Source organism: Chrysemys picta, chromosome 6 (genome assembly GCF_011386835.1).
Source record: "Chrysemys picta bellii isolate R12L10 chromosome 6, ASM1138683v2, whole genome shotgun sequence".
Classification (NCBI taxonomy): Eukaryota; Metazoa; Chordata; order Testudines; family Emydidae; genus Chrysemys; species Chrysemys picta.
The window spans coordinates 116,999,848-117,014,020 of record NC_088796.1 but is presented as its reverse complement, the minus strand read 5'-3'; the positions used below and the strand labels follow the sequence as shown (position 1 = coordinate 117,014,020).

General features: G+C 47.8%; 1 long non-coding RNA gene across 1 annotated transcript in view; it reads left to right on the top strand.

Moving 5' to 3' along the window:
- Positions 1 to 14,173, top strand: part of LOC122173727 (uncharacterized) — an 84,176-nt gene that overhangs the window by 56,577 nt on the left and 13,426 nt on the right. Inside the window, exon 2 of the long non-coding RNA XR_010588701.1 lies at positions 11,278 to 12,284. This is a non-coding gene — a long non-coding RNA (uncharacterized LOC122173727). The remainder of the gene's footprint in view (positions 1 to 11,277; positions 12,285 to 14,173) is intronic.

Here is a 14,173-nt window from a genome sequence, read left to right as displayed (position 1 = left end):
TGTCCCCAGCGTGCATGAGTTCGCAAGGCCCGGCAAACTACACAACTGTCAGATTGCAGGTGTCTGGGAGGCCACAGGAGGTGGCTCTGCAAACTGAACGTTGCATTGGCTCGTGGCAGCAGAAGGTGGGTCACTGTGTGGCCATGGCCATTGTTCCATGAATTCATGAAGCAAAGCCACTTCCTAGGAGTGGGAGACTGCAATTACTACTATGTATTGTCATGTATTTATATGGTCATAGTCATAGTCTGAGCAATCCACAGTCTTTAATGTATTTATCCTTCCAACACCACTATGAGACAGGGCAGTGCTATTATCTCCTTTTCCAGATGTCTCTCTGTGTCTCGGTTCCCTTAAGTGACACCCAGGAAGTATGTGAGCAGGAAACGAAACCCAGGTCTCCCAAGCCCCAGGCTAACACCCTATTAGACCCTCCCTCCTCTCAGCCCACGTCCTTTAGGGGGTTTGGAGTGGCATTAGTCCAGTTTCTCAGCTGGTGTAAATTGGCACAGCTTCATTGGCGCGATGCCAATTGATACCTGCTCAGGATGTGGCCTAGTAAGCACAATCAGACTTCAAAAAGAATGATGGCTCCTTACCTGTCAATCCTATGTGCTACCCAACTGAAAATATATAGAAAGTTAGTGGGCCAGGAAATAATTCAGAAATGAACATGAGCAGTGGTAGGGATTTGGCTGACTCCATAGAAATAGAGGTTTTATGGTTAAGCACTTCATTTTATTGGATTTTTTTTTTAAACATTGTGCCCTTTTGTTTCATTTGAGGTCCAGATCCTCAATTGATGTAAATACAGCGTAGCTCCATTGAAGGCAATGGAGCTATATTGATTTACACTGAAAATCTGATCCAGAATTTTGAAAAATCGCATGTCCATTGCTTTCAATTGGCCTCATAATAAGTATTTCTGTTCATTGCATGGTGCCTAGTGTCTTTTGGATAGAGAGATTTTATACTGTTCTATAATAGTTCTCATACTGTGCTCATCACCAGCGCCTTTGAGCATTACGTGGCGTGACTATCATCTGTCGCATGTTTGTTTAACATACCTTTGGCCAATCTCCCCTCCACAGAGAATGGAAAGGGAAAGCCAGCCTGCTCCATTTTGTTGTCCTGTCTCCTAAACTGCTTCATGAGACGATGACATGCATATAACCACTGAAGGGGAAACCACAGAAATGTATAAGAAGAAAAAAAGATATGGGGAGTCCAGGAACACTCCATCTCATCATTCCAACAACGTAATGGTCACGAGGCCTCTCATGCTTTATTGCTTACACATATTCAATAGAGAAAACACCAATAAAGCAACAAGGAGTTGGCTCTAAGGGGAAGAGCAGAGTGAATGTCTGTAAGGGGATACATCAGCTGCAAATGAAACAAATGCATCAGACGGTGACTAAACAAAACGAACACAATTATTTCCATGCTATAAATGTGATAGCTGCCATCTTGGCAGACACCAGCCTAAACCCCCCCAGAGTTAGAAGCATGGGTCGCTAATGCTTGAGCTGAAGAAGCAGGCTACATAGCTGTCAGCTGGATCAGACCAGGGCCGGCTCTGGCTTTTTGGCCGCCCCAAGCAAAAACAAACAAACAAACAAAAAAACGGGGCGGCTAGAACGGCAAAGCAAAAAAAAGAAAATCTGCGGTGCGGCCAGAGCGCAGGTGGGGGGGGGGGTGGAGGAGGGAACGGGCGGGAGAGAGAGAGAAGGGGGCGGCCAGGGCTACAGCGGGGCGCTGCCACGTGGCCCCTCCCGCTGCACTGCCGCCTGCTGCGAGGGCTCCACTCCGGTTGGCGGGGAGGGAAGGAAGAGGACTGCTGCAGGGCGCTCTGGTTCTCCATGCCGCTGCCCCCTACAGGGCGGCCGGAGCGGAACAAGAACAACAACAACAACAACAAAAGCGGCCGTGCCGCTCTAGGATTGGGCAGAATGCCGCCTCCAACAATCTGCCGCCCCAAGCACCAGCTTGCTCAGCTGGTGCCTGGAGCCGGCCCTGGATCAGACTCTCATCCTCTGTATTGGATTGGGCACAGAAAGGGACAGGTGGCACAAACTGAGGAATGGGTTACATAAGCAAATGCTACAGTTGCCAATGGGCAATTGCAAATGGGAGTGAGCGTGATCCGTGCAATAATGATCTGAGGGGAACTGGTCCAGCGGATTCTCATTATTCACATGTCCATACTGAACAAATGTCTGAGAACCCCTGAACTATATTATTCCTTTCTTGTATTCCCCGGGTATTTAGATTTATGCCAGAAGGGCACAGCCCACAGTAACAGGGAGCCCCACCTCAGTAGCATCACAAAGGAGGAACTGCATCTCAAGGAACGACAATTCCCTCCCTGCTCCCTATTATTATTCCCAGGGGCTGGTAATTTGCTGTTGGCCTATACCAGGAGTAAATTACTACCCACATAGTGCTCGCTTAGCTCCATTTGCTACTGAGCTGGGTTATGTGGAGTCAAGCCTCCACCCATCCCTTGCCTTTCCCCATCTATCCAGGGAGGGCATAAGCAAGCAGATAGCCCCACTTATTCCCGCATGCCCAGACCCAATCAGAAAGGGGAAATAAGAGGAGCTGCTGGAAGGGCGTGTATTCCAAGTCACGATCTAGCCCTAGATTTGTAAAATCAGAGCCCTGCTAGATGGCGCTCCATCTCCGTAATACTGACTTGTGTAGTCATTTCAGTAAGTACATACTGAAAAGAGTACCACTGCAGTGAAGTTTTTACAAACAGAACCAGCGGGAGAGAGAAGGGTAGGGCTTGGAATATGCCAAGTGTTCCATTCCTTAAGCTCCTGATGATAAAGGAGAATTCAAGCTGCATACGAGTGCCAGGCTGGTAGTGTGCCCTAGCAAAGGGGCTTAGCATGGAGTGCCAACTCATGTCTGTCTTTGAGACTCTGCATTTCTACCTGTTCGGTTTACTTTAGGCAATTTTCACTGAGGATGGGATCAAATTTTGCCTTTGGGTTATCTGATGGGTTTAGCTGATGGAGGAAATAAATTAGTAGGTTTCTATTTACCAAAGCAAATATGCAGATGGATGTACTGTATAATGGCTAGTAACCAGAAAGTACCGATAATCCAACAAAGCAAAATGATTTTCCTTGTTGTAACAGCAACACAGCACAGCTATCCATAAAAAGCTCTGTCTTGCCCCTTTTTAGGTATTTTTGGTTTGTTTTACTCTAGGTTTCCTTTGAAGACTTCTCAAAGAGGCAGTCTTTTCTGGTCCAGTTATTGGCTTCCTTAGCCGATTGAATTACCACCACACCCCCGAAGCCTCTGATGATCATTCCTTTCAATTTCAATGATAGCTGTGGTACGGAGAGGGCAAAGCTAATCAACCACAGTTTTCCTCACTGCTGGACTCACTAATAAGCCTGTCTTTCCACTTTTTAATCACACCAACCCTTTTCCCTCCCGCCTCTCAGTTCTTTCTCCTAGCAGCAATCTCCAAACATAACTATAATAATCCAGGGCAGAGAAGACAGTTCTGTAACTAAACAGAGACTACTGTCTTAAGTGTCTTGGACAGGGTGCACATGTGACATTTCCGCTGCCAAAACCAAGGAAAAGACTTGGTGTCCGTCTCTGTAGATGTCTGGATTTGACATTCTCGTGCACCAGGCTACTAAATATAGCCTGCTCCAGCTACTCCACTACAACATAAATGACAAGGGCAGCGCGAGAGAGTTGTTTTTATGAAGAAGTTACTGACATTGAGTAAGATTATTTCCTCAGGTTACAGGGACATTCTCAGAAGTACTTTAGTTACAACTGGAATGAACACACAAAGTCATGAAATAGATTTGCCATTTGCATTTTACCGTATTTACAGTAGCCCAGAATGGCCAAAGCAGTCACAGAAAAGACCTCCCACGGGATACATCTCCTTAAGTGACCCACTCCATTGATTAAGTAGGTGAGATAACTGATGTAACCCTTCTGCCTGGGGAAGCCAGAAGCAACTAGGGCCGGGTTCAATATCTAGGGGTTCCTTTCCGTTGATACAACACAGAACTGGCTCAAGCCCCCATCCAGTAACCTGGGAAAATTACACATCACACCTGGGCACCTCTGAGAGGCAATACTTCCCCACTCACCAGCACAGAGTCTGAGTGTAGAAAAGAAACTTTTAATAAAAGGAGGGAAGTAACTTGGAGTTAATTTGGGAAAACACCACACACAGGGTTCATAAACACAAACCATGAATAAAAGACCCATCCCCAAGTAGCTTGGGCAGTGTCCTTTTCCCCTCAAGTTCTTAAGTCCAGCAACCCAAACGTCCTTTTCACATGCCCAACCCTTCTCTGCTTCTCTGCACCCCACTCACAGTTGCTGTCCTTGATCAGTGCAGACCCAGAGTTCAGAGGTGCATCTGGAGAGTTCACCTCCCACCCTGGGTCGGGGGGTAAAGAGGCATCTTACTCGCTCCGCTGGCTGCTCACTGGCCACCTGCTCACCGCTCTTGCTGCGCCCCTCCATCAGCCACCCTGCTGGCTGCTCGTCACGCCTCTCCGCCACCGCCCTACTGGCCATTCGTCACGCCTCTCTGCCACCGCCCTACCGGGTTAGTCACCTTCTGCCTCTCTGCTGTGACCTCTGCACATCAGTCTCTCACTGATTTTAAACTCTTTTGCAGGCTGGGCAGAAACACTGCCCCATCTTTAAGTAATTTCAATTCTCAGTGATTTTAGCTCTTAGTCTTGGCTACACTTGCAGATGTAGAGCGCTGGGAGTTAAACCAGCCCTCGGAGACCGCAGCAGGGAAAATGCTGCTGAGTGTTTACACTCTCAGCTGGAAGCGCACTGGCATGGCCACATTAGCAGCTCTTGCAACACCACAGAGAGCAGTGCATTGTGGTAGCTATCCCAGTGTTCAAGTGGCTGCAACGTGCTTTTCAAATGCGGGGGGATGGGGTGGAGTGTGACAGGGAGTGTGTTGTGTGTATGTGGGGGGAGAGAAAGTGGGTTTTGGGGTGCTGAGAGTGTGTCAGCAGGGTTTCTTGTAAGTTCAGACCCACCTTCCCCCCTGCCTCTCTCTCACACACTCACAGCAAGCAACATTCCACACTAATGGTTGCTTTGTCCTGGAGCAGATAAGCATGCCGGCTGTCAGAAATGGAGCTTTCAAAGGGGATATCCGCATTCCTACAGCCAATTCCAAAGCATTGACAAGAGTGGCCACTTGATTTAAGGGGATTATGGGAAGTTTCCAGAGGCCAATCAAAACACAGTAATGCAATACCTCGTTCATCCAGGCGCTCTACGTGCCTTGCCAGTGTGGATGGGTCAGGAGTTCAGGCGCCTAGGGCTACTTTAATGCGCTCTAACTTGCAAGTGTAGCAATGCCCTTAGCAGGCAAGGTCGAAGCACAACGCTACCACAACTGGCTTCAGCTCTGATTAAGTAATTAAAATAACAAAAGATGCTCCTAATAAAGTCTATTTAGCTCTATTCTTTGAACAGCTGGGAACAACAAGTTAAGTCAGTCTAGAGAAGACCCAGAGCAGGGGTTGTGCAATTTTCTGACCAAGACACTTACTTTCACAGTGCTCTGCCATTCCAGCCCCTGCTTAATGACCTCCTTTTCAAGTGAGGGTGCCGCCCCTCATTTGGGACAGGTTAAGCACAGTCCTGCTTTCCTGTATTCCTACAATAATTACAACATTGGTAACCATATTTCATTGCCCCTGCATTTAATACTAAGGTCATTTGTACCCAACACTAGTCAAAATTGATCCTTTGACACAGCTGTAAATGATGAATATGTAAGCAGAGCTGGAGCAAACTGTATTTACATAAACACACCCATAGTCTCTTCCCCTCCCAGCTAGCTGTCAGGGAAGCATTCATTCAGACCCTGCTTACATCCTCCCCCTAGCCGAGAATTTGTCATCCCGGCAAATCAGCTCCAGATTATACCAACTACATGAGTTCTCCTCAAAGGATCTGAGGAAACTCACTGTGGCTGCCACAAGCTGATGAGCTAAGTGTATCACTTCCTCACTAACCACTCCAGGTGCATAGTAAATTAGCCTGTTTACTGCCCTTATAACCCTGCCATGCCTATTGAGAGTGGGCATGATCGGGGTAGTGGAGACTTCTTCTGGGGCTAGGGATGATGAAGGTTCCCTTGAGGGTACCCCCTCTATTGGTACAGGCCCCTGCATCTCTTGCTTAGGTACTGGGATGTCCAGGGCACCAGGGACACCTTCCACTTGTATGTCCCCTCTGTCCAACAACTGAAGTATATCATCACAGGCCTGTTTTTCTTGCAGGAGGTCTGGGAATGTGGGTGGTACAAGCTCATTATCCCAGGCTGGTCTCGTCATTGCTGGGGGGTTGCCAGCAACAGGCCTAAATGCTTCTGCCGTGGAATTTAGAGCTGAAGATGTGGAGCTTCTTAATAAAGGCAAATTCTGGGACGGGGATACGTTTTTGGAAAAAGATTCAGTTGTGTTAGGGGCAGCCTCTTCAATGGATTCTCTTCCAACTTCATCTCCTACCCTCCCTCTGGCCCATGTATAAAGTAGCCGCCTCCTGCTAAATCCTAATTAATTCCACAATTCATCCTCTCCCTTCTGTTCAGCCGTTAGTGCAGGGGTGGGCAAATCTTTTGGCCCGAGGGCCACATCTGGGTGGAGAAATTGCAGGCAGGGCCACAAATGTAGGGCTGGGGCAGAGGGTTGGGCTGCAGGAGGGAGTGTGGGGAGCAGGAAGGGGCTCAGGGCAAAGGGTTGGGGTGCAGGAGGGGTGCGAGATGTAGGAGGAGGCTCGGGGGGTGCGATGAGGAGGGGTGAGGCAAAGGGCTCAGGGCAGGGGTTGGAGACTCAGGGCAGGGCGTTGGGGTGCAGGAGGGTGCAGAGTGTGGGAGGGGGCTCAAGGCAGGGGGTTGGGGTGCAAGAGGTGTGCAGGGTGTAGGAGAGGGCTCGAGGGTAGGTGCAGGAGGGGTGTGGCAGGGGCTCAGGGCAGGGGGTTTGGGTGCAAGAGGGGTGCAGGGTGCAGCTCAGGGCAGGGGGTTGAAGTGCAGGTCTGGTGCGGCAGGGGCTCAGGGCAAGGGGTTGGGGTGCAGGACAGGGTATGGAGTGTGGGATGGGTTCGGAGTGCAGGCTCTGGCCCAGCGCCGCTTACCTTGAGCAGCTCTGGGATGGCAGCGGCATGCAGCGGGGCTAAGGCAGACTCCCTGCCTGCCCTGGCCCCACACCACTCCCGGAAGTAGCCAGCATGTCCGGCAGTGGCTCCTGGGGGTGGGGTGGGGTGGGTTGGGTTGGGGCAGGCAGCTCAGCTGCGCGCTGCCCTCGCCTGTGGGTACCACTCCCGAAGCTCCCTTTGGCCGCGGTTCCCCGTTCCCGGCCAATGGGAGCTGTGTGTGTGTGTATGTGTGTGTGGGAGACGGTGCCTGCAGGCGAGGGCAGTGCATGGAGCCCTCTGCTCCTCCACCCCCAGGAGCCACAGGGATCTGGTACCAGCCGCTTCCAGGAGTGGCATGGGGCCAGGCCAGGTGGGGAGTCTGCCTTAGCTTTGCTGCGCCACAGGGCTGGCAATCCCGCGGATGGAAATACTTTCATTGATTTCAGTGTGCTTTGGCTCTTCCCCACTGAGAAGTAAATAAGGACTGGAGGGTACCGCTAACCAGAGAGCAGGATTTGTAACTGTAAAATGTCCTTGTGCTTGTTTCTAAACACTGGCTAGAAAAGAATCGATCAGATATTTCATACTGTTGAAAATGGAAAGTGGTAAGTTCCCTCCATAATGACATTAATATCAGTTAGGGTATTTTTAGCCTATAATTGTTTGAACAGAATGAAATGGGAAAATGAAAATCAATTATGAGCTTGTTCTGCACAATGTTAGTGGGGAAAATACATCATACAACTTAAGTACCTTTTAAGACAGATTTTAAAAGATCACTAAAACAAATGAACTTTTCAAGAGCATAAATCAGCCAAGTATTATTGGATGGTGCAATTATGCTCTACAAGGCTTGCACCAGGGTAAGTCTTCAGAAGATCAATACTTTCTTCCATGCTCTGTCCTCTACATTGCTAAAAACCCATCAAAATTGCAGCTTAATCAGTCCTTCCACACAGATAAAGGTCAGAGAGCTGAGGGGGACAGGGAAGGAGGAGGGCGGCTTACAAAGGTTACTGACAAGTTTGGCCTGGTTTTCAGAGGTTCCAAATCCCGTGTGCTACAGCTCACATTGCAGGTGCTTGGTCACTTCGAAAATCAGGTCACTTATATGAGCCAAAGTGTTTCTAGTGGGGCAGAAGAACTGTTAGTTTGGGGATCTGATTTGGATTTTAAGTTGGACCTTTTGTTACCCCAGAAGGAGTGTGAGCTGTTATGTGACTTGGCTGGAGGGCTGACCCACAGAAAGCCCCATGAGAGAGTCAGGAGAAGACACTGCCTGGGACTGGCCATCATGGCTGAGGAAGTAGTCACTGGGCTGGGTTGTATGAGAGATGAAGTCTCCTGTAAGGCTGTGTCCATGTACAAGGGGGTGCCCTAGAGATAAGGACACTTTTCAACTGGTGTATTAACAGGAGTGCCATATGTAAGACCTGGGAGGTAACTGTCCCATTCTACTCAGCACTGGTGAGACCTAAGATGGAGTACAACTCCCAGTTTTGGGTGCCACACTCAGACAAAGAGTCCTGTGGCACCTTATAGACTAAAAGACGTATTGGAGCATAAGCTTTCATGGGTGAATACCCACTTCGTCAGACGCATGTAGATGAGATGTAGACGAACTGGAGAGAGTCCAGAGTAGAGCAACAAAAATGAGAAAAGGTTTAGAAAACCTAACCTATCAGGGAAAGGTGTTTTTTTTTTTTTAAGGTATGTTTAGCCTTGAGAAAAGGAGACTTGAGGAGGAACCTGATAAGCTCTCAAATATTTTGACAGCTGTTATAAAGAGGACTGTTATCAGTTGTTCTCCATGTCCATTGGAGGTAGGACAAGAAGTAAAGGGCTTAATCTGAAGCAAGGGAGATTTAGGGTAAATATTAGGAAAAACTTTCAAACTAGGGTACTAAGTACTGGAAAAAGCTTGCAAGGGAGGCTGTGGAATCCCCATCATTGGAAGTTTTAAAAACTGGGTTACACTATTACCTGTCAGGGATGGTTTGGGTTTACTTGGTCCCACCTCAGCATGGGGGGCTGGACTAGATACCCTCTGGAGGTCCTTTCCAGGCCTACGTTTCTATGACTGAGAACACTGAAATATTATCATTGTTAAGGCATTTGGCTTTATAGATAGTTATTCTAACTTTTTTTCTACTGCACAGTGGATGGTTTTGCAGTTAAGGAATTGGGACTTGGGAGATCTGGGCTGAATTCCTGGCTCTGCCACACACTCCTTGTGTGACCTTAGGCAAGTCACTTCATCTCCCTGAGCCTCAGTTCCCTATCTAATAGTTGGGGAAAATAATACTACTTCTGTCTCTTACATTTAGTCTGTACACTCTTCAGGACAGGGGCCATCTCTATGCGCTTATGCAGTGTCTAGCACAATGGGGACCGTAGATACTACTGTTACATAACAATAATGATTATAATACTCCCCACAGATGCACAAGACTTCCAAAGCAGAACTACCGTGTTTCACTGTCTAGGGAGGGAAGGCTGTGGAAAAGCTGCATAACGGGTTTCCATAACTCTATTACAATGGTCACACACCTAGGGCTGGTTGAAAATTTTCCATCTAAGCTGTCTTGGATGGAAAATTGGGTTTTTGATTAAATGAAACTGTTCATGAAAAGTTTCTGGTTTTTGAAGAAAGATTAAGTCAAGCTAAAATGTTTTGATTCTTAAATTCCACTGTGATGCTTCATGGGAGTTGTAGTTTCAGTGCCTCATTCCCATTCACCTCTGTAAGTCAGATTCTTCTGCAGGACTACATCTCCCATGAGGCACCAGTGCAGCATTTCAGAAACAAAATATTCTGGTTTTTCAGCCAAAATATTTTGGATTTCTACTTTTTTGCTGAAAGCATAAAAATTTCCATGGAAACCTGAAAAACTTTGTGTGTGTGTCAATTTTCTGCAGAATGAAAACCTCCATTTCACAACGACCGCTAGCCACAACACAGATCGATCGGCCCTAAGAACTCTTTCTGTTGAATACAGTTCTACATCTAAAAGCAAGTTCCTAGCATAGAACACTTTGTTCCCTTTTCTTTTTTTCATACCAAAGGCAGGTTAGAATCTGCCTACATGCTGAATTGCTCTATGGGCATCCAGCACGGGTCATAGAAGGAGGGATGAAAGACTTCCACAGATGTATGTTGTGTAAGAAGAGCTGGTTTTCCCTCCCATGGTCCATAAAATCCACCCCCACAGTTAGCAGAAGCCTACCCCATTGTTTGTCACCCTCATCATAAAGACCAGTGACTGATGGGATGTAGAAACTGAACTACCCCTTCACCATTAAAGCCATTAATGCAGGGTTGAGGTGCACAGGGAGGTGAGGTGGGAAAACTGTCTCTGTCCAAGATTTATCAGTTCTAAGGGTAAAATGAGGACCTAAATTCCAGTGCTGACAATTGAATGATGCATTCATTTGAAATACCTTCACATTCAGGCTGGCTTCTAGTGCTCTGGTTGCTTTAAGAGTATTCCATTGTACACAGGAACATGTCAAAATCTTCTAAGCCATATGATATAACTAGGCTCACAACATGTCAAAGACTTAGAACTAGAGCTGGTCAGGATATTTTTGAATAAAATGTTTTTGTCAGAAAACAGACTTGTCAACACTGAAACTTTTTGCAGAAATGTATCCATTTTGATTAAAACTTCATTTATAAGGTTTCTCAGGTCTGGGGAGAGAGACCCACCCAGAAAGCTATTAGTCCAGTGGTTAGGGGACTCACCTTGAGTGTGGGGGAGAGGTGTCATTTTAATGTGGAATGAAAAATGTCAAAACCTTGACATTTTTGGTGAAACAAATCTTTGTTTTCTGGCCAGTCCTACTTAGAACAGTCATAGGAATTCTAGTGGTAGCAGTCTGCAGGGTGGATCTATGAATCGACTTCAGAAATCATATTGGCAATACATTTTAGTCCCCGATACTATAAGGGCGGAAATTCCAAGACATTTCCTTGGGGACAGGAAGCCCAAGGAGTTAGGTGGGACAACTGTTTTATGAATACTTTAGGTACCCAAAGTAACACTGCAGGAGATGTGGAGAGCTGGTCAAACCTTTATTACTAATTATATTTCTTCTGATTTTTCCAAGGTGCTGAGCTCTTTGAAAACCAGATGCTAAGCTAAGCTGCAAGTAATCTACCAGGAGCAGAGCTGTCTGCTGGAATACATTACATACAATGCATAGACCTTAAAAATAAAAGTCATGCAAATTTGGTGTTCTCATGCCAGGTTCCCCGCCTTGCAGCACTAAGTCAACAATTTCTTATTCTCAGCCCCCTCCATGTCACTGTATTCACAGTGGGGTAACTGGAGGCAGACCTGCTCTTTGCTGTGAGACTGGACTTAGGACCCACCTTGGGAAGAACTCTCCAGAACAGGGGCGGCTCCAGGCACCAGCGCAGCAAGCGCGTGCCTGGGGCGGCAAGCCACGGGGGACGGCCTGCCGGTCGCTGTGAGGGCGGCAGGCAGGCGTCTTTCAGCAGCATGCCTGCAGGAGGTCTGCCGGTCCCGCGGATTTGGCAGCAATTCAGCAGCGGGGACGCCGATGGCACGGCACCGGCAGACCTCCCGCAGGCATGCCACCAAATCCGCGTGAACAGCGGACCGCCCGCAGGCATGCCGCCGAAAGCCGCCTGCCTGCCGTGCTTGGGGCGGCAAAAAACATAGAGCTCCAGAAGAATTCTCTCCCCTTGCAGAGGAGTTCCCCAGCATTTTTAACTATCTATTTTTAATTTGGCGTCAAGATTTGTCCTCAAAATTTGCTAAATTAAATACAAAGTTTTTTTTTTTTTTGCCTGTGAGTAGCCTTTGCTCCCCCCACCCTCTCTGAAATGGCAGACAAACAGCAGGCTGCAGGGAACCCGGCTACCACCAAGCGTATGGGCAAGGCTCACATTGAAGCAGTTGACCAGGACACATCAGAACCAGCTCCCAACCTCTGTGTGGGTGAGGCCCATACCAAGATGGCTGAGCAAGCCACAGAAACCCAGCTCCCAGCCGACACATAGGTGAGATCCATACTGAGGCAGTTACCGGGCCATGTTGGAAGCTCCCTTCACTGAGACCAGAACAGAATCAGTGACATGAAGCTGAGGGGTAAGATTTTTCTCATAGCCCCTCTGTTTCCCCCTGGCCTGGGACCCCTATTCTTACAGTTTGCAGCGCAGGCAGGAAAGCTTCACAGGAGCTTTCTGAACCTCATGGATAGGCTGTTCCCCCTGTAACAACCAGGAGGGGAGCTATTCCTGCTGCCAGCCGGCATGCTCTGTGCACTGCTGAGATGGTGAAGGCTGCAAAGCAAGGCCCTTCCCACAAGCGGTCTGTCTTGCAAGATCTCAGCTGCCATGAAAGGTGCCAGCTCCTGAACCTGATACCACTTCTGGCTCACTCCTCATTCCGTACAGCTGGTCCCCACTTAGCTCCAACCCAGCAGCAGAAGGTGTGGGGGGAAGTGATTCAGACCCCTTCCCGTCCTACTATCCCCCGCCAGCCTCCACAAGTCCCACAAGCATTCACAAAGGGGCTCCCATTGCCTCAGGCAGGTAGGCAGGATGACTACCTGCAGACGGTCCCTTCTGTTGCCCCGGTAACGCTAAACGCGCTCTCCCCTGGCCATTTCTCTGAGTGGTTTGGTCCAGGGATGGGTGAAGGATTGCTCACAATCCGCTCTTCAAGGGGCAGCTGCAAGTCTTAAAACTTCTCATGAGAGTCTCCCATCTGGATCCTCTGAAGAGGAGAAATCTCAAAAGCTGGGACTTTGAGTGTGACCTCTCAACTAAGCTTCCCAGAATTAAGCATCAGTGGAGGGGTAACTTCATAGGGGTTTTGGTTTCCAATCCTTCCCCTGCCCCCGCCAAGTATAGTAATACAATAAAAATTGCAAAGTTGAAGAACTGTGTATTTTCTTCTTACCTGGCTTATGAGGGTGTGACTAAGATGGAGTGGGAATTCCCTATCAAGACCTACTTGTACCAAAGGACTTTATTACTCTGCCTAAAGATAAACTGGCTGTGGCCTCTTAAATAAAGGGCATAGTCCTCGAGTATTCCTGCCAAACACACAGGAGACTAGTGGGGCTTTCTATTCTTTATCAAGTCAAGTGCCTTGCTCTAACCATTAGATATACAGTCATCTTCACTGATGCAGTTCTTCCTTTGCATTGTGGCTGTATTTGTCCCATCCCAGGACTGGGCTCCTTTTTAAGAAAGCGTTTTTGCTTTGGCAATCTCCTTTTTTTAGCTGCTCTACACTTTTCTTTTCCAATTTCTTCCTGGGCTCTGCAGTGGAAAGCAGTCATCAGTGAGTGGCAACTCATTTATTCCTCTAGGCAGCTTTGTGTGTAACTAACCAAAGTCCATGTCAAAAGGCTTCAGAAACTTTTGCAATTAGCAGTTAGTAGTTGTTTAGCAATTGGCTATCACTGTTTATTAAGCTGCTCATACATTTAGCTCACTTAATTAGTCACAACCAATTGCCAATAGGTTGCTGTTCTCCTCTGTGCGGCTTGTCAGGGAGACAAGCAGATTCTCCCCTACACAGTTTAAAAGTCTCATTTGCATCGTTGTGGTTGACTGATTAATCGCTGCATAGTAGCAGACCCAGACGCAGAGCCTGATCTGGTTTTTACTGAAGTCAATGGCAAAATGCCCACTGATTGCAGTGGTCGCTGGGCCAGACTTCACGGAGAGAACAGGATCTCTATAACTTGCTTCAGAGGGACTGCGCAGTATGACTCAGCTAGGCACTTAACACCACTGGTGTGAGATGCCTTTTTTTCTCCTTGAACAACATAGATATATTAACGGTTAAAAGCAACTTCTCTCCCCGGCATTTAAACCAAATGTTGCTGAAGGATATCGAATTAAAAATGATCGCTCTATAACAGGGACCCTATTTTCCCTGTGTGGGTGAAAGGGAGGAGAGCCAATCTGATCAGGGGAGAAAGAAATGGCAAATGGGGACTGACACCTACCTCCATGGCAATA